Raw genomic sequence first — 19,170 nt, 5'->3', positions numbered from 1 at the left:
GGAGGGGAGCAAGATAGTGCATAAAGATCTAAGCGAGCATGAATTAAACGGGTGCGATCATACCAGCACTAATGCACCGGATCCCATCAGAACTCCGAAGTTAAGCGTGCTTGGGCGAGAGTAGTACTAGGATGGGTGACCTCCTGGGAAGTCCTCGTGTTGCACCCCAATTTTATTAATATTTTATTTTGATTTGTATTTGCAAATTCCTTTTGTTGTTTCTGGGAGACAACTGGAAACAATGCGTCGGATACTCGGACCATTTGCAGCACGATCGTCATTACTGAATGGCAACGATGCAAGAACCGGGCTTTCGGCATTCGTCATGCATTGTGGGCCCCGCGATAGTATTGCATCTATCCGGGGGTGCGGCAGATCTGAAATGCAAACACTCTGCTCACGTAGGAGCTTGTGCACGGTTACCAAGGGAGGAATGCTGCATACACAGTTTTTTCAAATCTAAAACAATTAATGGAGGGGAGCAAGATAGTGCATAAAGATCTAAGCGAGCATGAATTAAACGGGTGCGATCATACCAGCACTAATGCACCGGATCCCATCAGAACTCCGAAGTTAAGTGTGCATGGGCGGGAGTAGTCCTAGGATGGGTGACCTCCTGGGAAGTCCTCGTGTTGCACCCCAATTTTATTAATATTTTATTTCGATATCGTATTTGCAAATTCCATTTGTCGTTTCGGCGAGACAAACGCAAACAACGCGCCGGATACTCGGACCATTTGCGGCACGATTGTCATTACTGAATGGGAACCGTGAAAAAACCGGGCTTTTGGCTTTCGTCGTGCATTGTGGGCCCCGCGATAGTATTGCATCTATCCGGGGGTGCGGCAGATCTAAAAAGCAAACACTCTGCTCACGTAAAAGCTTGTGCACGGTTACCAAGGGAGGAAGGCTGCATACACAGTTTTTTTCAAGTCTAAAACAATTAATGGAGGGGAGCAAGATAGTGCATAAAGATCTAAGCGAGCATGAATTAAACGGGTGTGATCATACCAGCACTAATGCACCGGATCCCATCAGAACTCCGAAGTTAAGCGTGTTTGGGCGAGAGTAGTATTAGGATGGGTGACCTCCTGGGAAGTCCTCGTGTTGCACCCCAATTTTATTAATATTTTATTTTGATTTGTATTTGCAAATTCCATTTGTTGTTTCTGGGAGACAACTGGAAACAATGCGTCGGATACTCGGACCATTTGCGGCACGATCGTCATTACTGAATGGCAACGATGCAAGAACCGGGCTTTCGGCATTCGTCGTGCATTGTGGGCCCCGCGATAGTATTGCATCTATCCGGGGGTGCGGCAGATCTGAAAAGCAAACACTCTGCTCACATAGGAGCTTGTGCACGGTTACCAAGGGAGGAAGGCTGCATACACAGTTTTTTCAAGTCTAAAACAATTAATGGAGGGGAGCAAGATAGTGCATAAAGATCTAAGCGAGCATGAATTAAACGGGTGCGATCATACCAGCACTAATGCACCGGATCCCATCAGAACTCCGAAGTTAAGTGTGCATGGGCGGGAGTAGTCCTAGGATGGGTGACCTCCTGGGAAGTCCTCGTGTTGCACCCCAATTTTATTAATATTTTATTTCGATATCGTATTTGCAAATTCCATTTGTCGTTTCGGCGAGACAAACGCAAACAACGCGCCGTATACTCGGACCATTTGCGGCACAATCGTCATTACTGAATGAGAACCGTGCAAAAACCGGGCTTTTGGCATTCGTCATGCATTGGGGGCCCCGCGATAGTATTGCATCTATCCGGAGGTGCGGCAGATCTGAAAAGCAAACACTCCGCTCACGTAGGAGCTTGTGCACGGTTACTAAGGGAAAGAGGCTGCATACACATTTTTTTCAAATCTAAAACAATTAATGGAAGGGAGCAAGATAGGTCATAAAGATCTAAGCGAGCAAGAATTAAACGGGTGCTATCATACCAGCACTAATGCACCGGATCTCACCAGAACTCCGAAGTTAAGTGTGCTTGTGCGAGAGTAGTATTAGGATGGGTGACCTCCTGGGAAGTCCTTGTGTTTCACCCCAATTTTATTAATATTTTATTTCGATATCGTATTTGCAAATTCCATTTGTCGTTTCGGCGAGACAAACTCAAACAACGCGCCGGATACTCGGACCATTTGCGGCACGATCGTCATTACTGAATGGGAACCGTGCAAAAACCGGGCTTTTGGCATTCGTCGTGCATTGTGGGCCCCGCGATAGTATTGCATCTATCCGGGGGTGCGGCAGATCTGAAAAGCAAACACTCTGCTCACGTAGGAGCTTGTGCACGGTTACCAAGGGAGGAAGGCTGCATACACAGTTTTTTCAAGTCTAAAACAATTAATGGAGGGGAGCAAGATAGTGCATAAAGATCTAAGCGAGCATGAATTAAACGGGTGCGATCATACCAGCACTAATGCATCGGATCCCATCAGAACTCCGAAGTTAAGTGTGCATGGGCGGGAGTAGTCCTAGGATGGGTGACCTCCTGGGAAGTCCTCGTATTGCACCCCAATTTTATTAATATTTTATTTCGATATCGTATTTGCAAATTCCATTTGTCGTTTCGGCGAGACAAACGCAAACAACGCGCCGGATACTCGGACCATTTGCGGCACGATTGTCATTACTGAATGGGAACCGTGAAAAAACCGGGCTTTTGGCATTCGTCGTGCATTGTGGGCCCCGCGATTGTTTTGCATCTATCCGGGGGTGCGGCAGATCTAAAAAGCAAACACTCTGCTCACATAAGAGCTTGTGCACGGTTACCAAGGGAGGAAGGCTGCATACACAGTTTTTTTCAAGTCTAAAACAATTAATGGAGGGGAGCAAGATAGTGCATAAAGATCTAAGCGAGCATGAATTAAACGGGTGCGATCATACCAGCACTAATGCACCGGATCCCATCAGAACTCCGAAGTTAAGCGTGCTTGGGCGAGAGTAGTACTAGGATGGGTGACCTCCTGGGAAGTCCTCGTGTTGCACCCCAATTTTATTAATATTTTATTTTGATTTGTATTTGCAAATTCCATTTGTTGTTTCTGGGAGACAACTGGAAACAATGCGTCAGATACTCGGACCATTTGCGGCACGATCGTCATTACTGAATGGCAACGATGCAAGAACCGGGCTTTCGGCATTCGTCATGCATTGTGGGCCCCGCGATAGTATTGCATCTATCCGGTGGTGCGGCAGATCTGAAAAGCAAACACTCTGCTCACGTAGGAGCTTGTGCACGGTTACCAAGGGAGGAAGGCTGCATACACAGTTTTTTCAAGTCTAAAACAATTAATGGAGGGGAGCAAGATAGTGCATAAAGATCTAAGCGAGCATGAATTAAACGGGTGCGATCATACCAGCACTAATGCACCGGATCCCATCAGAACTCCGAAATTAAGTGTGCATGGGCGGGAGTAGTCCTAGGATGTGTGACCTCCTGGGAAGTCCTCGTGTTGCACCCAAATTTTATTAATATTTTATTTCGATATCGTATTTGCAAATTCCATTTGTCGTTTCGGCGAGACAAACGCAAACAACGCGCCGGATACTCGGACCATTTGCGGCACGATTGTCATTACTGAATGGGAACCGTGAAAAAACCGGGCTTTTGGCATTCGTCGTGCATTGTGGGCCCCGCGATAGTTTTGCATCTATCCGGGGGTGCGGCAGATCTAAAAAGCAAACACTCTGCTCACATAAGAGCTTGTGCACGGTTAAATCTAAGCGAGCATGAATTAAACGGGTGCGATCATACCAGCACTAATGCACCGGATCCCATCAGAACTCCGAAGTTAAGCGTGCTTGGGCGAGAGTAGTACTAGGATGGGTGACCTCCTGGGAAGTCCTCGTGTTGCACCCCAATTTTATTAATATTTTATTTTGATTTGTATTTGCAAATTCCATTTGTTGTTTCTGGGAGACAACTGGAAACAATGCGTCGGATACTCGGACCATTTGCGGCACGATCGTCATTACTGAATGGCAACGATGCAAGAACCGGGCTTTCGGCATTCGTCATGCATTGTGGGCCCCGCGATAGTATTGCATCTATCCGGGGGTGCGGCATATCTGAAATACAAACACTTTGCTCACGTAGGAGCTTGTGCACGGTTACCAAGGGAGGAAGGCTGCATACACAGTTTTTGCAAATCTAAAACAATTAATGGAGGGGAGCAAGATAGTGCATAAAGATCTAAGCGAGCATGAATTAAACGGGTGCGATCATACCAGCACTAATGCACCGGATCCCATCAGAACTCCGAAGTTAAGCGTGCTTGGGCGAGAGTAGTACTAGGATGGGTGACCTCCTGGGAAGTCCTCGTGTTGCACCCCAATTTTATTAATATTTTATTTTGATTTGTATTTGCAAATTCCATTTGTTGTTTCTGGGAGACAACTGGAAACAATGCGTCGGATACTCGGACCATTTGCGGCACGATCGTCATTACTGAATGGCAACGATGCAAGAACCGGGCTTTCGGCATTCGTCATGCATTGTGGGCCCCGCGATAGTATTGCATCTATCCGGGGGTGCGGCAGATCTGAAATGCAAACACTCTGCTCACGTAGGAGCTTGTGCACGGTTACCAAGGGAGGACGGCTGCATACACAGTTTTTTCAAATCTAAAACAATTAATGGTGGGGAGCAAGATAGTGCATAAAGATCTAAGCGAGCATGAATTAAACGGGTGCGATCATACCTGCACTAATGCACCGGATCCCATCAGAACTCCGAAGTTAAGTGTGCATGGGCGGGAGTAGTCCTAGGATGGGTGACCTCCTGGGAAGTCCTCGTGTTGCACCCCAATTTTATTAATATTTTATTTCGATATCGTATTTGCAAATTCCATTTGTCGTTTCGGCGAGACAAACGCAAACAACGCGCCGGATACTCGGACCATTTGCGGCACGATTGTCATTACTGAATGGGAACCGTGAAAAAACCGGGCTTTTGGCATTCGTCGTGCATTGTGGGCCCCGCGATAGTATTGCATCTATCCGGGGGTGCGGCAGATCTAAAAAGCAAACACTCTGCTCACGTAAGAGCTTGTGCACGGTTACCAAGGGAGGAAGGCTGCATACACAGTTTTTTTCAAGTCTAAAACAATTAATGGAGGGGAGCAAGATAGTGCATAAAGATCTAAGCGAGCATGAATTAAACGGGTGCGATCATACCAGCACTAATGCATCGGATCCCATCAGAACTCCGAAGTTAAGCGTGCTTGGGCGAGAGTAGTACTAGGATGGGTGACCTCCTGGGAAATCCTCGTGTTGCACCCCAATTTTATTAATATTTTATTTTGATTTGTATTTGCAAATTCCATTTGTTGTTTCTGGGAGACTACTGGAAACAATGCGTCGGATACTCGGACCATTTGCGGCACGATCGTCGTTACTGAATGGCAACGATGCAAGAACCGGGCTTTCGGCATTCGTCATGCATTGTGGGCCCCGCGATAGTATTGCATCTATCCGGGGGTGCGGCAGATCTGAAATACAAACACTCTGCTCACGTAGGAGCTTGTGCACGGTTACCAAGGGAGGAAGGCTGCATACACAGTTTTTTCAAGTCTAAAACAATTAATGGAGGGGAGCAAGATAGTGCATAAAGATCTAAGCGAGCATGAATTAAACGGGTGCGATCATACCAGCACTAATGCACCGGATCCCATCAGAACTCCGAAGTTAAGTGTGCATGGGCGGGAGTAGTCCTAGGATGGGTGACCTCCTGGGAAGTCCTCGTGTTGCACCCCAATTTTATTAATATTTTATTTTGATTTGTATTTGCAAATTCCATTTGTTGTTTCTGGGAGACAACTGGAAACAATGCGTCGGATACTCGGACCATTTGCGGCACGATCGTCATTACTGAATGGCAACGATGCAAGAACCGGGCTTTCGGCATTCGTCATGCATTGTGGGCCCCGCGATAGTATTGCATCTATCCGGGGGTGCGGCAGATCTGAAATGCAAACACTCTGCTCACGTAGGAGCTTGTGCACGGTTACCAAGGGAGGAAGGCTGCATAAACAGTTTTTTCAAATCTAAAACAATTAATGGAGGGGAGCAAGATAGTGCATAAAGATCTAAGCGAGCATGAATTAAACGGGTGTGATCATACCAGCACTAATGCACCGGATCCCATCAGAACTCCGAAGTTAAGTGTGCATGGGCGGGAGTAGTCCTAGGATGGGTGACCTCCTGGGAAGTCCTCTTGTTGCACCCCAATTTTATTAATATTTTGTTTTGATTTGTATTTGCAAATTCCATTTGTTGTTTCTGGGAGACAACTGGAAACAATGCGTCGGATACTTGGACCATTTGCGGCACGATCGTCATTACTGAATGGCAACGATGCAAGAACCGGGATTTCGGCATTTGTCGTGCATTGTGGGCCCCGCGATAGTATTGCATCTATCCGGGGGTGCGGCAGATCTGAAAAGCAAACACTCTGCTCACATAGGAGCTTGTGCACGGTTACCAAGGGAGGAAGGCTGCATACACAGTTTTTTCAAGTCTAAAACAATTAATGGAGGGGAGCAAGATAGTGCATAAAGATCTAAGCGAGCATGAATTAAACGGGTGCGATCATACCAGCACTAATGCACCGGATCCCATCAGAACTCCGAAGTTAAGTGTGCATGGGCGGGAGTAGTCCTAGGATGGGTGACCTCCTGGGAAGTCCTCGTGTTGCACCCCAATTTTATTAATATTTTATTTCGATATCGTATTTGCAAATTCCATTTGTCGTTTCGGCGAGACAAACGCAAACAACGCGCCGTATACTCGGACCATTTGCGGCACAATCGTCATTACTGAATGAGAACCGTGCAAAAACCGGGCTTTTGGCATTCGTCAAGCATTGTGGGCCCCGCGATAGTATTGCATCTATCCGGAGGTGCGGCAGATCTGAAAAGCAAACACTCCGCTCACGTAGGAGCTTGTGCACGGTTACCAAGGGAAAGAGGCTGCATACACATTTTTTTCAAATCTAAAACAATTAATGGAAGGGAGCAAGATAGGTCATAAAGATCTAAGCGAGCATGAATTAAATGGGTGCTATCATACCAGCACTAATGCACCGGATCTCACCAGAACTCCGAAGTTAAGTGTGCTTGGGCGAGAGTAGTATTAGGATGGGTGACCTCCTGGGAAGTCCTTGTGTTTCACCCCAATTTTATTAATATTTTATTTCGATATCGTATTTGCAAATTCCATTTGTCGTTTCGGCGAGACAAACTCAAACAACGCGCCGGATACTCGGACCATTTGCGGCACGATCGTCATTACTGAATGGGAACCGTGCAAAAACCGGGCTTTTGGCATTCGTCGTGCATTGTGGGCCCCGCGATAGTATTGCATCTATCCGGGGGTGCGGCAGATCTGAAAAGCAAACACTCTGCTCACGTAGGAGCTTGTGCACGGTTACCAAGGGAGGTAGGCTGCATACACAGTTTTTTCAAGTCTAAAACAATTAATGGAGGGGAGCAAGATAGTGCATAAAGATCTAAGCGAGCATGAATTAAACGGGTGCGATCATACCAGCACTAATGCACCGGATCCCATCAGAACTCCGAAGTTAAGTGTGCATGGGCGGGAGTAGTCCTAGGATGGGTGACCTCCTGGGAAGTCCTCGTGTTGCACCCCAATTTTATTAATATTTTATTTCGATATCGTATTTGCAAATTCCATTTGTCGTTTCGGCGAGAAAAACGCAAACAACGCGCCGGATACTCGGACCATTTGCGGCACGATTGTCATTACTGAATGGGAACCGTGAAAAAACCGGGCTTTTGGCATTCGTCGTGCATTGTGGGCCCCGCGATAGTTTTGCATCTATCCGGGGGTGCGGCAGATCTAAAAAGCAAACACTCTGCTCACATAAGAGCTTGTGCACGGTTACCAAGGGAGGAAGGCTGCATACACAGTTTTTTTCAAGTCTAAAACAATTAATGGAGGGGAGCAAGATAGTGCATAAAGATCTAAGCGAGCATGAATTAAACGGGTGCGATCATACCAGCACTAATGCACCGGATCCCATCAGAACTCCGAAGTTAAGCGTGCCTGGGCGAGAGTAGTACTAGGATGGGTGACCTCCTGGGAAGTCCTCGTGTTGCACCCCAATTTTATTAATATTTTATTTTGATTTGTATTTGCAAATTCCATTTGTTGTTTCTGGCAGACAACTGGAAACAATGCGTCGGATACTCGGACCATTTGCGGCACGATCGTCATTACTGAATGGCAACGATGCAAGAACCGGGCTTTCGGCATTCGTCATGCATTGTGGGCCCCGCGATAGTATTGCATCTATCCGGGTGTGCGGCAGATCTGAAAAGCAAACACTCTGCTCACGTAGGAGCTTGTGCACGGTTACCAAGGGAGGAAGGCTTTATACACAGTTTTTTCAAGTCTAAAACAATTAATGGAGGGGAGCAAGATAGTGCATAAAGATCTAAGCGAGCATGAATTAAACGGGTGCGATCATACCAGCACTAATGCACCGGATCCCATCAGAACTCCGAAGTTAAGTGTGCATGGGCGGGAGTAGTCCTAGGATGGGTGACCTCCTGGGAAGTCCTCGTGTTGCACCCCAATTTTATTAATATTTTATTTCGATATCGTATTTGCAAATTCCATTAATCGTTTCGGCGAGACAAACGCAAACAACGCGCCGGATACTCGGACCATTTGCGGCACGATTGTCATTACTGAATGGGAACCGTGAAAAAACCGGGCTTTTGGCATTCGTCGTGCATTGTGGGCCCCGCGATAGTTTTGCATCTATCCGGGGGTGCGGCAGATCTAAAAAGCAAACACTCTGCTCACATAAGAGCTTGTGCACGGTTACCAAGGGAGGAAGGCTGCATACACAGTTTTTTTCAAGTCTAAAACAATTAATGGAGGGGAGCAAGATAGTGCATAAAGACCTAAGCGAGCATGAATTAAACGGGTGCGATCATACCAGCACTAATGCACCGGATCCCATCAGAACTCCGAAGTTAAGCGTCCTTGGGCGAGAGTAGTATTAGGATGGGTGACCTCCTGGGAAGTCCTCGTGTTGCACCCCAATTTTATTAATATTTTATTTTGATTTGTATTTGCAAATTCCATTTGTTGTTTCTGGGAGACAACTGGAAACAATGCGTCGGATACTCGGACCATTTGCGGCACGATCGTCATTACTGAATGGCAACGATGCAAGAACCGGGCTTTCGGCATTCGTCATGCATTGTGGGCCCCGCGATAGTATTGCATCTATCCGGTGGTGCGGCAGATCTGAAAAGCAAACACTCTGCTCACGTAGGAGCTTGTGCACGGTTACCAAGGGAGGAAGGCTGCATACACAGTTTTTTCAAGTCTAAAACAATTAATGGAGGGGAGCAAGATAGTGCATAAAGATCTAAGCGAGCATGAATTAAACGGGTGCGATCATACCAGCACTAATGCACCGGATCCCATCAGAACTCCGAAGTTAAGTGTGCATGGGCGGGAGTAGTCCTAGGATGTGTGACCTCCTGGGAAGTCCTCGTGTTGCACCCAAATTTTATTAATATTTTATTTCGATATCGTATTTGCAAATTCCATTTGTCGTTTCGGCGAGACAAACGCAAACAACGCGCCGGATACTCGGACCATTTGCGGCACGATTGTCATTACTGAATGGGAACCGTGAAAAAACCGGGCTTTTGGCATTCGTCGTGCATTGTGGGCCCCGCGATAGTTTTGCATCTATCCGGGGGTGCGGCAGATCTAAAAAGCAAACACTCTGCTCACATAAGAGCTTGTGCACGGTTAAATCTAAGCGAGCATGAATTAAACGGGTGCGATCATACCAGCACTAATGCACCGGATCCCATCAGAACTCCGAAGTTAAGCGTGCTTGGGCGAGAGTAGTACTAGGATGGGTGACCTCCTGGGAAGTCCTCGTGTTGCACCCCAATTTTATTAATATTTTATTTTGATTTGTATTTGCAAATTCCATTTGTTGTTTCTGGGAGACAACTGGAAACAATGCGTCGGATACTCGGACCATTTGCGGCACGATCGTCATTACTGAATGGCAACGATGCAAGAACCGGGCTTTCGGCATTCGTCATGCATTGTGGGCCCCGCGATAGTATTGCATCTATCCGGGGGTGCGGCATATCTGAAATACAAACACTTTGCTCACGTAGGAGCTTGTGCACGGTTACCAAGGGAGGAAGGCTGCATACACAGTTTTTGCAAATCTAAAACAATTAATGGAGGGGAGCAAGATAGTGCATAAAGATCTAAGCGAGCATGAATTAAACGGGTGCGATCATACCAGCACTAATGCACCGGATCCCATCAGAACTCCGAAGTTAAGCGTGCTTGGGCGAGAGTAGTACTAGGATGGGTGACCTCCTGGGAAGTCCTCGTGTTGCACCCCAATTTTATTAATATTTTATTTTGATTTGTATTTGCAAATTCCATTTGTTGTTTCTGGGAGACAACTGGAAACAATGCGTCGGATACTCGGACCATTTGCGGCACGATCGTCATTACTGAATGGCAACGATGCAAGAACCGGGCTTTCGGCATTCGTCATGCATTGTGGGCCCCGCGATAGTATTGCATCTATCCGGGGGTGCGGCAGATCTGAAATGCAAACACTCTGCTCACGTAGGTGCTTGTGCACGGTTACCAAGGGAGGACGGCTGCATACACAGTTTTTTCAAATCTAAAACAATTAATGGTGGGGAGCAAGATAGTGCATAAAGATCTAAGCGAGCATGAATTAAACGGGTGCGATCATACCTGCACTAATGCACCGGATCCCATCAGAACTCCGAAGTTAAGTGTGCATGGGCGGGAGTAGTCCTAGGATGGGTGACCTCCTGGGAAGTCCTCGTGTTGCACCCCAATTTTATTAATATTTTATTTCGATATCGTATTTGCAAATTCCATTTGTCGTTTCGGCGAGACAAACGCAAACAACGCGCCGGATACTCGGACCATTTGCGACACGATTGTCATTACTGAATGGGAACCGTGAAAAAACCGGGCTTTTGGCATTCGTCGTGCATTGTGGGCCCCGCGATAGTATTGCATCTATCCGGGGGTGCGGCAGATCTAAAAAGCAAACACTCTGCTCACGTAAGAGCTTGTGCACGGTTACCAAGGGAGGAAGGCTGCATACACAGTTTTTTTCAAGTCTAAAACAATTAATGGAGGGGAGCAAGATAGTGCATAAAGATCTAAGCGAGCATGAATTAAACGGGTGCGATCATACCAGCACTAATGCATCGGATCCCATCAGAACTCCGAAGTTAAGCGTGCTTGGGCGAGAGTAGTACTAGGATGGGTGACCTCCTGGGAAATCCTCGTGTTGCACCCCAATTTTATTAATATTTTATTTTGATTTGTATTTGCAAATTCCATTTGTTGTTTCTGGGAGACTACTGGAAACAATGCGTCGGATACTTGGACCATTTGCGGCACGATCGTCATTACTGAATGGCAACGATGCAAGAACCGGGCTTTCGGCATTTGTCGTGCATTGTGGGCCCCGCGATAGTATTGCATCTATCCGGGGGTGCGGCAGATCTGAAATACAAACACTCTGCTCACGTAGGAGCTTGTGCACGGTTACCAAGGGAGGAAGGCTGCATACACAGTTTTTTCAAGTCTAAAACAATTAATGGAGGGGAGCAAGATAGTGCATAAAGATCTAAGCGAGCATGAATTAAACGGGTGCGATCATACCAGCACTAATGCACCGGATCCCATCAGAACTCCGAAGTTAAGTGTGCATGGGCGGGAGTAGTCCTAGGATGGGTGACCTCCTGGGAAGTCCTCGTGTTGCACCCCAATTTTATTAATATTTTATTTTGATTTGTATTTGCAAATTCCATTTGTTGTTTCTGGGAGACAACTGGAAACAATGCGTCGGATACTCGGACCATTTGCGGCACGATCGTCATTACTGAATGGCAACGATGCAAGAACCGGGCTTTCGGCATTCGTCATGCATTGTGGGCCCCGCGATAGTATTGCATCTATCCGGGGGTGCGGCAGATCTGAAATGCAAACACTCTGCTCACGTAGGAGCTTGTGCACGGTTACCAAGGGAGGAAGGCTGCATAAACAGTTTTTTCAAATCTAAAACAATTAATGGAGGGGAGCAAGATAGTGCATAAAGATCTAAGCGAGCATGAATTAAACGGGTGTGATCATACCAGCACTAATGCACCGGATCCCATCAGAACTCCGAAGTTAAGTGTGCATGGGCGGGAGTAGTCCTAGGATGGGTGACCTCCTGGGAAGTCCTCTTGTTGCACCCCAATTTTATTAATATTTTGTTTTGATTTGTATTTGCAAATTCCATTTGTTGTTTCTGGGAGACAACTGGAAACAATGCGTCGGATACTTGGACCATTTGCGGCACGATCGTCATTACTGAATGGCAACGATGCAAGAACCGGGATTTCGGCATTTGTCGTGCATTGTGGGCCCCGCGATAGTATTGCATCTATCCGGGGGTGCGGCAGATCTGAAAAGCAAACACTCTGCTCACATAGGAGCTTGTGCACGGTTACCAAGGGAGGAAGGCTGCATACACAGTTTTTTCAAGTCTAAAACAATTAATGGAGGGGAGCAAGATAGTGCATAAAGATCTAAGCGAGCATGAATTAAACGGGTGCGATCATACCAGCACTAATGCACCGGATCCCATCAGAACTCCGAAGTTAAGTGTGCATGGGCGGGAGTAGTCCTAGGATGGGTGACCTCCTGGGAAGTCCTCGTGTTGCACCCCAATTTTATTAATATTTTATTTCGATATCGTATTTGCAAATTCCATTTGTCGTTTCGGCGAGACAAACGCAAACAACGCGCCGTATACTCGGACCATTTGCGGCACAATCGTCATTACTGAATGAGAACCGTGCAAAAACCGGGCTTTTGGCATTCGTCAAGCATTGTGGGCCCCGCGATAGTATTGCATCTATCCGGAGGTGCGGCAGATCTGAAAAGCAAACACTCCGCTCACGTAGGAGCTTGTGCACGGTTACCAAGGGAGGAAGGCTGCATACACAGTTTTTTTCAAGTCTAAAACAATTAATGGAGGGGAGCAAGATAGTGCATAAAGATCTAAGCGAGCATGAATTAAACGGGTGCGATCATACCAGCACTAATGCACCGGATCCCATCAGAACTCCGAAGTTAAGCGTGCCTGGGCGAGAGTAGTACTAGGATGGGTGACCTCCTGGGAAGTCCTCGTGTTGCACCCCAATTTTATTAATATTTTATTTTGATTTGTATTTGCAAATTCCATTTGTTGTTTCTGGCAGACAACTGGAAACAATGCGTCGGATACTCGGACCATTTGCGGCACGATCGTCATTACTGAATGGCAACGATGCAAGAACCGGGCTTTCGGCATTCGTCATGCATTGTGGGCCCCGCGATAGTATTGCATCTATCCGGGTGTGCGGCAGATCTGAAAAGCAAACACTCTGCTCACGTAGGAGCTTGTGCACGGTTACCAAGGGAGGAAGGCTTTATACACAGTTTTTTCAAGTCTAAAACAATTAATGGAGGGGAGCAAGATAGTGCATAAAGATCTAAGCGAGCATGAATTAAACGGGTGCGATCATACCAGCACTAATGCACCGGATCCCATCAGAACTCCGAAGTTAAGTGTGCATGGGCGGGAGTAGTCCTAGGATGGGTGACCTCCTGGGAAGTCCTCGTGTTGCACCCCAATTTTATTAATATTTTATTTCGATATCGTATTTGCAAATTCCATTAATCGTTTCGGCGAGACAAACGCAAACAACGCGCCGGATACTCGGACCATTTGCGGCACGATTGTCATTACTGAATGGGAACCGTGAAAAAACCGGGCTTTTGGCATTCGTCGTGCATTGTGGGCCCCGCGATAGTTTTGCATCTATCCGGGGGTGCGGCAGATCTAAAAAGCAAACACTCTGCTCACATAAGAGCTTGTGCACGGTTACCAAGGGAGGAAGGCTGCATACACAGTTTTTTTCAAGTCTAAAACAATTAATGGAGGGGAGCAAGATAGTGCATAAAGACCTAAGCGAGCATGAATTAAACGGGTGCGATCATACCAGCACTAATGCACCGGATCCCATCAGAACTCCGAAGTTAAGCGTGCTTGGGCGAGAGTAGTATTAGGATGGGTGACCTCCTGGGAAGTCCTCGTGTTGCACCCCAATTTTATTAATATTTTATTTTGATTTGTATTTGCAAATTCCATTTGTTGTTTCTGGGAGACAACTGGAAACAATGCGTCGGATACTCGGACCATTTGCGGCACGATCGTCATTACTGAATGGCAACGATGCAAGAACCGGGCTTTCGGCATTCGTCATGCATTGTGGGCCCCGCGATAGTATTGCATCTATCCGGTGGTGCGGCAGATCTGAAAAGCAAACACTCTGCTCACGTAGGAGCTTGTGCACGGTTACCAAGGGAGGAAGGCTGCATACACAGTTTTTTCAAGTCTAAAACAATTAATGGAGGGGAGCAAGATAGTGCATAAAGATCTAAGCGAGCATGAATTAAACGGGTGCGATCATACCAGCACTAATGCACCGGATCCCATCAGAACTCCGAAGTTAAGTGTGCATGGGCGGGAGTAGTCCTAGGATGTGTGACCTCCTGGGAAGTCCTCGTGTTGCACCCAAATTTTATTAATATTTTATTTCGATATCGTATTTGCAAATTCCATTTGTCGTTTCGGCGAGACAAACGCAAACAACGCGCCGGATACTCGGACCATTTGCGGCACGATTGTCATTACTGAATGGGAACCGTGAAAAAACCGGGCTTTTGGCATTCGTCGTGCATTGTGGGCCCCGCGATAGTTTTGCATCTATCCGGGGGTGCGGCAGATCTAAAAAGCAAACACTCTGCTCACATAAGAGCTTGTGCACGGTTAAATCTAAGCGAGCATGAATTAAACGGGTGCGATCATACCAGCACTAATGCACCGGATCCCATCAGAACTCCGAAGTTAAGCGTGCTTGGGCGAGAGTAGTACTAGGATGGGTGACCTCCTGGGAAGTCCTCGTGTTGCACCCCAATTTTATTAATATTTTATTTTGATTTGTATTTGCAAATTCCATTTGTTGTTTCTGGGAGACAACTGGAAACAATGCGTCGGATACTCGGACCATTTGCGGCACGATCGTCATTACTGAATGGCAACGATGCAAGAACCGGGCTTTCGGCATTCGTCATGCATTGTGGGCCCCGCGATAGTATTGCATCTATCCGGGGGTGCGGCATATCTGAAATACAAACACTTTGCTCACGTAGGAGCTTGTGCACGGTTACCAAGGGAGGAAGGCTGCATACACAGTTTTTGCAAATCTAAAACAATTAATGGAGGGGAGCAAGATAGTGCATAAAGATCTAAGCGAGCATGAATTAAACGGGTGCGATCATACCAGCACTAATGCACCGGATCCCATCAGAACTCCGAAGTTAAGCGTGCTTGGGCGAGAGTAGTACTAGGATGGGTGACCTCCTGGGAAGTCCTCGTGTTGCACCCCAATTTTATTAATATTTTATTTTGATTTGTATTTGCAAATTCCATTTGTTGTTTCTGGGAGACAACTGGAAACAATGCGTCGGATACTCGGACCATTTGCGGCACGATCGTCATTACTGAATGGCAACGATGCAAGAACCGGGCTTTCGGCATTCGTCATGCATTGTGGGCCCCGCGATAGTATTGCATCTATCCGGGGGTGCGGCAGATCTGAAATGCAAACACTCTGCTCACGTAGGTGCTTGTGCACGGTTACCAAGGGAGGACGGCTGCATACACAGTTTTTTCAAATCTAAAACAATTAATGGTGGGGAGCAAGATAGTGCATAAAGATCTAAGCGAGCATGAATTAAACGGGTGCGATCATACCTGCACTAATGCACCGGATCCCATCAGAACTCCGAAGTTAAGTGTGCATGGGCGGGAGTAGTCCTAGGATGGGTGACCTCCTGGGAAGTCCTCGTGTTGCACCCCAATTTTATTAATATTTTATTTCGATATCGTATTTGCAAATTCCATTTGTCGTTTCGGCGAGACAAACGCAAACAACGCGCCGGATACTCGGACCATTTGCGACACGATTGTCATTACTGAATGGGAACCGTGAAAAAACCGGGCTTTTGGCATTCGTCGTGCATTGTGGGCCCCGCGATAGTATTGCATCTATCCGGGGGTGCGGCAGATCTAAAAAGCAAACACTCTGCTCACGTAAGAGCTTGTGCACGGTTACCAAGGGAGGAAGGCTGCATACACAGTTTTTTTCAAGTCTAAAACAATTAATGGAGGGGAGCAAGATAGTGCATAAAGATCTAAGCGAGCATGAATTAAACGGGTGCGATCATACCAGCACTAATGCATCGGATCCCATCAGAACTCCGAAGTTAAGCGTGCTTGGGCGAGAGTAGTACTAGGATGGGTGACCTCCTGGGAAATCCTCGTGTTGCACCCCAATTTTATTAATATTTTATTTTGATTTGTATTTGCAAATTCCATTTGTTGTTTCTGGGAGACTACTGGAAACAATGCGTCGGATACTTGGACCATTTGCGGCACGATCGTCATTACTGAATGGCAACGATGCAAGAACCGGGCTTTCGGCATTTGTCGTGCATTGTGGGCCCCGCGATAGTATTGCATCTATCCGGGGGTGCGGCAGATCTGAAATACAAACACTCTGCTCACGTAGGAGCTTGTGCACGGTTACCAAGGGAGGAAGGCTGCATACACAGTTTTTTCAAGTCTAAAACAATTAATGGAGGGGAGCAAGATAGTGCATAAAGATCTAAGCGAGCATGAATTAAACGGGTGCGATCATACCAGCACTAATGCACCGGATCCCATCAGAACTCCGAAGTTAAGTGTGCATGGGCGGGAGTAGTCCTAGGATGGGTGACCTCCTGGGAAGTCCTCGTGTTGCACCCCAATTTTATTAATATTTTATTTTGATTTGTATTTGCAAATTCCATTTGTTGTTTCTGGGAGACAACTGGAAACAATGCGTCGGATACTCGGACCATTTGCGGCACGATCGTCATTACTGAATGGCAACGATGCAAGAACCGGGCTTTCGGCATTCGTCATGCATTGTGGGCCCCGCGATAGTATTGCATCTATCCGGGGGTGCGGCAGATCTGAAATGCAAACACTCTGCTCACGTAGGAGCTTGTGCACGGTTACCAAGGGAGGAAGGCTGCATAAACAGTTTTTTCAAATCTAAAACAATTAATGGAGGGGAGCAAGATAGTGCATAAAGATCTAAGCGAGCATGAATTAAACGGGTGTGATCATACCAGCACTAATGCACCGGATCCCATCAGAACTCCGAAGTTAAGTGTGCATGGGCGGGAGTAGTCCTAGGATGGGTGACCTCCTGGGAAGTCCTCTTGTTGCACCCCAATTTTATTAATATTTTGTTTTGATTTGTATTTGCAAATTCCATTTGTTGTTTCTGGGAGACAACTGGAAACAATGCGTCGGATACTTGGACCATTTGCGGCACGATCGTCATTACTGAATGGCAACGATGCAAGAACCGGGATTTCGGCATTTGTCGTGCATTGTGGGCCCCGCGATAGTATTGCATCTATCCGGGGGTGCGGCAGATCTGAAAAGCAAACACTCTGCTCACATAGGAGCTTGTGCACGGTTACCAAGGGAGGAAGGCTGCATACACAGTTTTTTCAAGTCTAAAACAATTAATGGAGGGGAGCAAGATAGTGCATAAAGATCTAAGCGAGCATGAATTAAACGGGTGCGATCATACCAGCACTAATGCACCGGATCCCATCAGAACTCCGAAGTTAAGTGTGCATGGGCGGGAGTAGTCCTAGGATGGGTGACCTCCTGGGAAGTCCTCGTGTTGCACCCCAATTTTATTAATATTTTATTTCGATATCGTATTTGCAAATTCCATTTGTCGTTTCGGCGAGACAAACGCAAACAACGCGCCGTATACTCGGACCATTTGCGGCACAATCGTCATTACTGAATGAGAACCGTGCAAAAACCGGGCTTTTGGCATTCGTCAAGCATTGTGGGCCCCGCGATAGTATTGCATCTATCCGGAGGTGCGGCAGATCTGAAAAGCAAACACTCCGCTCACGTAGGAGCTTGTGCACGGTTACCAAGGGAAAGAGGCTGCATACACATTTTTTTCAAATCTAAAACAATTAATGGAAGGGAGCAAGATAGGTCATAAAGATCTAAGCGAGCATGAATTAAATGGGTGCTATCATACCAGCACTAATGCACCGGATCTCACCAGAACTCCGAAGTTAAGTGTGCTTGGGCGAGAGTAGTATTAGGATGGGTGACCTCCTGGGAAGTCCTTGTGTTTCACCCCAATTTTATTAATATTTTATTTCGATATCGTATTTGCAAATTCCATTTGTCGTTTCGGCGAGACAAACTCAAACAACGCGCCGGATACTCGGACCATTTGCGGCACGATCGTCATTACTGAATGGGAACCGTGCAAAAACCGGGCTTTTGGCATTCGTCGTGCATTGTGGGCCCCGCGATAGTATTGCATCTATCCGGGGGTGCGGCAGATCTGAAAAGCAAACACTCTGCTCACGTAGGAGCTTGTGCACGGTTACCAAGGGAGGAAGGCTGCATACACAGTTTTTTCAAGTCTAAAACAATTAATGGAGGGGAGCAAGATAGTGCATAAAGATCTAAGCGAGCATGAATTAAACGGGTGCGATCATACCAGCACTAATGCACCGGATCCCATCAGAACTCCGAAGTTAAGTGTGCATGGGCGGGAGTAGTCCTAGGATGGGTGACCTCCTGGGAAGTCCTCGTGTTGCACCCCAATTTTATTAATATTTTATTTCGATATCGTATTTGCAAATTCCATTTGTCGTTTCGGCGAGAAAAACGCAAACAACGCGCCGGATACTCGGACCATTTGCGGCACGATTGTCATTACTGAATGGGAACCGTGAAAAAACCGGGCTTTTGGCATTCGTCGTGCATTGTGGGCCCCGCGATAGTTTTGCATCTATCCGGGGGTGCGGCAGATCTAAAAAGCAAACACTCTGCTCACATAAGAGCTTGTGCACGGTTACCAAGGGAGGAAGGCTGCATACACAGTT

The 19,170-nt window shown here is 46.8% G+C and overlaps 37 non-coding genes and 4 pseudogenes across 37 annotated transcripts; all 41 read left to right on the top strand.

Annotated features, from left to right (window-relative positions):
* The first annotated feature begins 49 nt into the window (after positions 1-49).
* Positions 50-168, top strand: LOC148795731 (5S ribosomal RNA). The gene has a single exon (XR_016072330.1). It is a non-coding gene; the product is annotated as a 5S ribosomal RNA (ribosomal RNA).
* A 354-nt stretch (positions 169-522) lies between these two features.
* LOC148795730 (5S ribosomal RNA) lies at positions 523-641 on the top strand. The gene has a single exon (XR_016073823.1). It is a non-coding gene; the product is annotated as a 5S ribosomal RNA (ribosomal RNA).
* Positions 642-997: 356 nt separating this feature from the next.
* Positions 998-1,116, top strand: LOC148795729 (5S ribosomal RNA). Its single transcript, XR_016073449.1, has one exon. It is a non-coding gene; the product is annotated as a 5S ribosomal RNA (ribosomal RNA).
* A 354-nt stretch (positions 1,117-1,470) lies between these two features.
* On the top strand, positions 1,471-1,589 carry LOC148795728 (5S ribosomal RNA). The gene has a single exon (XR_016073822.1). It is a non-coding gene; the product is annotated as a 5S ribosomal RNA (ribosomal RNA).
* Positions 1,590-1,944: 355 nt separating this feature from the next.
* LOC148795727 (5S ribosomal RNA) lies at positions 1,945-2,063 on the top strand (annotated as a pseudogene).
* A 355-nt stretch (positions 2,064-2,418) lies between these two features.
* Positions 2,419-2,537, top strand: LOC148795726 (5S ribosomal RNA). The gene has a single exon (XR_016068802.1). It is a non-coding gene; the product is annotated as a 5S ribosomal RNA (ribosomal RNA).
* Positions 2,538-2,893: 356 nt separating this feature from the next.
* On the top strand, positions 2,894-3,012 carry LOC148795725 (5S ribosomal RNA). The gene has a single exon (XR_016072319.1). It is a non-coding gene; the product is annotated as a 5S ribosomal RNA (ribosomal RNA).
* A 354-nt stretch (positions 3,013-3,366) lies between these two features.
* On the top strand, positions 3,367-3,485 carry LOC148795724 (5S ribosomal RNA; annotated as a pseudogene).
* A 279-nt stretch (positions 3,486-3,764) lies between these two features.
* Positions 3,765-3,883, top strand: LOC148795723 (5S ribosomal RNA). The gene has a single exon (XR_016072308.1). It is a non-coding gene; the product is annotated as a 5S ribosomal RNA (ribosomal RNA).
* Positions 3,884-4,237: 354 nt separating this feature from the next.
* Positions 4,238-4,356, top strand: LOC148795722 (5S ribosomal RNA). The gene has a single exon (XR_016072295.1). It is a non-coding gene; the product is annotated as a 5S ribosomal RNA (ribosomal RNA).
* Positions 4,357-4,710: 354 nt separating this feature from the next.
* On the top strand, positions 4,711-4,829 carry LOC148795721 (5S ribosomal RNA). The gene has a single exon (XR_016074910.1). It is a non-coding gene; the product is annotated as a 5S ribosomal RNA (ribosomal RNA).
* A 356-nt stretch (positions 4,830-5,185) lies between these two features.
* Positions 5,186-5,304, top strand: LOC148795720 (5S ribosomal RNA). Its single transcript, XR_016071806.1, has one exon. It is a non-coding gene; the product is annotated as a 5S ribosomal RNA (ribosomal RNA).
* A 354-nt stretch (positions 5,305-5,658) lies between these two features.
* Positions 5,659-5,777, top strand: LOC148795719 (5S ribosomal RNA). The gene has a single exon (XR_016073821.1). It is a non-coding gene; the product is annotated as a 5S ribosomal RNA (ribosomal RNA).
* A 354-nt stretch (positions 5,778-6,131) lies between these two features.
* On the top strand, positions 6,132-6,250 carry LOC148795718 (5S ribosomal RNA). Its single transcript, XR_016070294.1, has one exon. It is a non-coding gene; the product is annotated as a 5S ribosomal RNA (ribosomal RNA).
* Positions 6,251-6,604: 354 nt separating this feature from the next.
* On the top strand, positions 6,605-6,723 carry LOC148795717 (5S ribosomal RNA). Its single transcript, XR_016073820.1, has one exon. It is a non-coding gene; the product is annotated as a 5S ribosomal RNA (ribosomal RNA).
* A 355-nt stretch (positions 6,724-7,078) lies between these two features.
* LOC148795716 (5S ribosomal RNA) lies at positions 7,079-7,197 on the top strand (annotated as a pseudogene).
* Positions 7,198-7,552: 355 nt separating this feature from the next.
* On the top strand, positions 7,553-7,671 carry LOC148795715 (5S ribosomal RNA). The gene has a single exon (XR_016073819.1). It is a non-coding gene; the product is annotated as a 5S ribosomal RNA (ribosomal RNA).
* Positions 7,672-8,027: 356 nt separating this feature from the next.
* LOC148795714 (5S ribosomal RNA) lies at positions 8,028-8,146 on the top strand. Its single transcript, XR_016069196.1, has one exon. It is a non-coding gene; the product is annotated as a 5S ribosomal RNA (ribosomal RNA).
* Positions 8,147-8,500: 354 nt separating this feature from the next.
* LOC148795713 (5S ribosomal RNA) lies at positions 8,501-8,619 on the top strand. Its single transcript, XR_016073818.1, has one exon. It is a non-coding gene; the product is annotated as a 5S ribosomal RNA (ribosomal RNA).
* Positions 8,620-8,975: 356 nt separating this feature from the next.
* On the top strand, positions 8,976-9,094 carry LOC148795712 (5S ribosomal RNA). Its single transcript, XR_016074486.1, has one exon. It is a non-coding gene; the product is annotated as a 5S ribosomal RNA (ribosomal RNA).
* Positions 9,095-9,448: 354 nt separating this feature from the next.
* Positions 9,449-9,567, top strand: LOC148795711 (5S ribosomal RNA). The gene has a single exon (XR_016070534.1). It is a non-coding gene; the product is annotated as a 5S ribosomal RNA (ribosomal RNA).
* Positions 9,568-9,846: 279 nt separating this feature from the next.
* Positions 9,847-9,965, top strand: LOC148795710 (5S ribosomal RNA). Its single transcript, XR_016072282.1, has one exon. It is a non-coding gene; the product is annotated as a 5S ribosomal RNA (ribosomal RNA).
* Positions 9,966-10,319: 354 nt separating this feature from the next.
* LOC148795709 (5S ribosomal RNA) lies at positions 10,320-10,438 on the top strand. Its single transcript, XR_016072271.1, has one exon. It is a non-coding gene; the product is annotated as a 5S ribosomal RNA (ribosomal RNA).
* A 354-nt stretch (positions 10,439-10,792) lies between these two features.
* LOC148795708 (5S ribosomal RNA) lies at positions 10,793-10,911 on the top strand. Its single transcript, XR_016074909.1, has one exon. It is a non-coding gene; the product is annotated as a 5S ribosomal RNA (ribosomal RNA).
* A 356-nt stretch (positions 10,912-11,267) lies between these two features.
* Positions 11,268-11,386, top strand: LOC148795707 (5S ribosomal RNA). Its single transcript, XR_016071805.1, has one exon. It is a non-coding gene; the product is annotated as a 5S ribosomal RNA (ribosomal RNA).
* A 354-nt stretch (positions 11,387-11,740) lies between these two features.
* On the top strand, positions 11,741-11,859 carry LOC148795706 (5S ribosomal RNA). Its single transcript, XR_016073816.1, has one exon. It is a non-coding gene; the product is annotated as a 5S ribosomal RNA (ribosomal RNA).
* A 354-nt stretch (positions 11,860-12,213) lies between these two features.
* Positions 12,214-12,332, top strand: LOC148795705 (5S ribosomal RNA). The gene has a single exon (XR_016070293.1). It is a non-coding gene; the product is annotated as a 5S ribosomal RNA (ribosomal RNA).
* Positions 12,333-12,686: 354 nt separating this feature from the next.
* LOC148795704 (5S ribosomal RNA) lies at positions 12,687-12,805 on the top strand. Its single transcript, XR_016073815.1, has one exon. It is a non-coding gene; the product is annotated as a 5S ribosomal RNA (ribosomal RNA).
* Positions 12,806-13,161: 356 nt separating this feature from the next.
* On the top strand, positions 13,162-13,280 carry LOC148795703 (5S ribosomal RNA). The gene has a single exon (XR_016069185.1). It is a non-coding gene; the product is annotated as a 5S ribosomal RNA (ribosomal RNA).
* Positions 13,281-13,634: 354 nt separating this feature from the next.
* On the top strand, positions 13,635-13,753 carry LOC148795702 (5S ribosomal RNA). The gene has a single exon (XR_016073814.1). It is a non-coding gene; the product is annotated as a 5S ribosomal RNA (ribosomal RNA).
* A 356-nt stretch (positions 13,754-14,109) lies between these two features.
* Positions 14,110-14,228, top strand: LOC148795701 (5S ribosomal RNA). The gene has a single exon (XR_016071475.1). It is a non-coding gene; the product is annotated as a 5S ribosomal RNA (ribosomal RNA).
* Positions 14,229-14,582: 354 nt separating this feature from the next.
* On the top strand, positions 14,583-14,701 carry LOC148795700 (5S ribosomal RNA). The gene has a single exon (XR_016070533.1). It is a non-coding gene; the product is annotated as a 5S ribosomal RNA (ribosomal RNA).
* A 279-nt stretch (positions 14,702-14,980) lies between these two features.
* LOC148795699 (5S ribosomal RNA) lies at positions 14,981-15,099 on the top strand. Its single transcript, XR_016072258.1, has one exon. It is a non-coding gene; the product is annotated as a 5S ribosomal RNA (ribosomal RNA).
* Positions 15,100-15,453: 354 nt separating this feature from the next.
* Positions 15,454-15,572, top strand: LOC148795698 (5S ribosomal RNA). Its single transcript, XR_016072247.1, has one exon. It is a non-coding gene; the product is annotated as a 5S ribosomal RNA (ribosomal RNA).
* A 354-nt stretch (positions 15,573-15,926) lies between these two features.
* Positions 15,927-16,045, top strand: LOC148795697 (5S ribosomal RNA). Its single transcript, XR_016074908.1, has one exon. It is a non-coding gene; the product is annotated as a 5S ribosomal RNA (ribosomal RNA).
* A 356-nt stretch (positions 16,046-16,401) lies between these two features.
* On the top strand, positions 16,402-16,520 carry LOC148795696 (5S ribosomal RNA). Its single transcript, XR_016071804.1, has one exon. It is a non-coding gene; the product is annotated as a 5S ribosomal RNA (ribosomal RNA).
* A 354-nt stretch (positions 16,521-16,874) lies between these two features.
* LOC148795695 (5S ribosomal RNA) lies at positions 16,875-16,993 on the top strand. The gene has a single exon (XR_016073813.1). It is a non-coding gene; the product is annotated as a 5S ribosomal RNA (ribosomal RNA).
* Positions 16,994-17,347: 354 nt separating this feature from the next.
* On the top strand, positions 17,348-17,466 carry LOC148795694 (5S ribosomal RNA). Its single transcript, XR_016070292.1, has one exon. It is a non-coding gene; the product is annotated as a 5S ribosomal RNA (ribosomal RNA).
* Positions 17,467-17,820: 354 nt separating this feature from the next.
* On the top strand, positions 17,821-17,939 carry LOC148795693 (5S ribosomal RNA). Its single transcript, XR_016073812.1, has one exon. It is a non-coding gene; the product is annotated as a 5S ribosomal RNA (ribosomal RNA).
* A 355-nt stretch (positions 17,940-18,294) lies between these two features.
* On the top strand, positions 18,295-18,413 carry LOC148795692 (5S ribosomal RNA; annotated as a pseudogene).
* Positions 18,414-18,768: 355 nt separating this feature from the next.
* LOC148795691 (5S ribosomal RNA) lies at positions 18,769-18,887 on the top strand. The gene has a single exon (XR_016073811.1). It is a non-coding gene; the product is annotated as a 5S ribosomal RNA (ribosomal RNA).
* The last annotated feature ends 283 nt before the right edge of the window (positions 18,888-19,170 follow it).

This window comes from Nelumbo nucifera, chromosome 4 (assembly GCF_055504915.1).
Source record: "Nelumbo nucifera cultivar China Antique chromosome 4, China Antique-T2T, whole genome shotgun sequence".
NCBI lineage: Eukaryota > Viridiplantae > Streptophyta > Magnoliopsida > Proteales > Nelumbonaceae > Nelumbo > Nelumbo nucifera.
The sequence above is the reverse complement of the archived record's forward strand: the minus strand, read 5'-3'. Positions and strand labels throughout refer to the sequence as shown.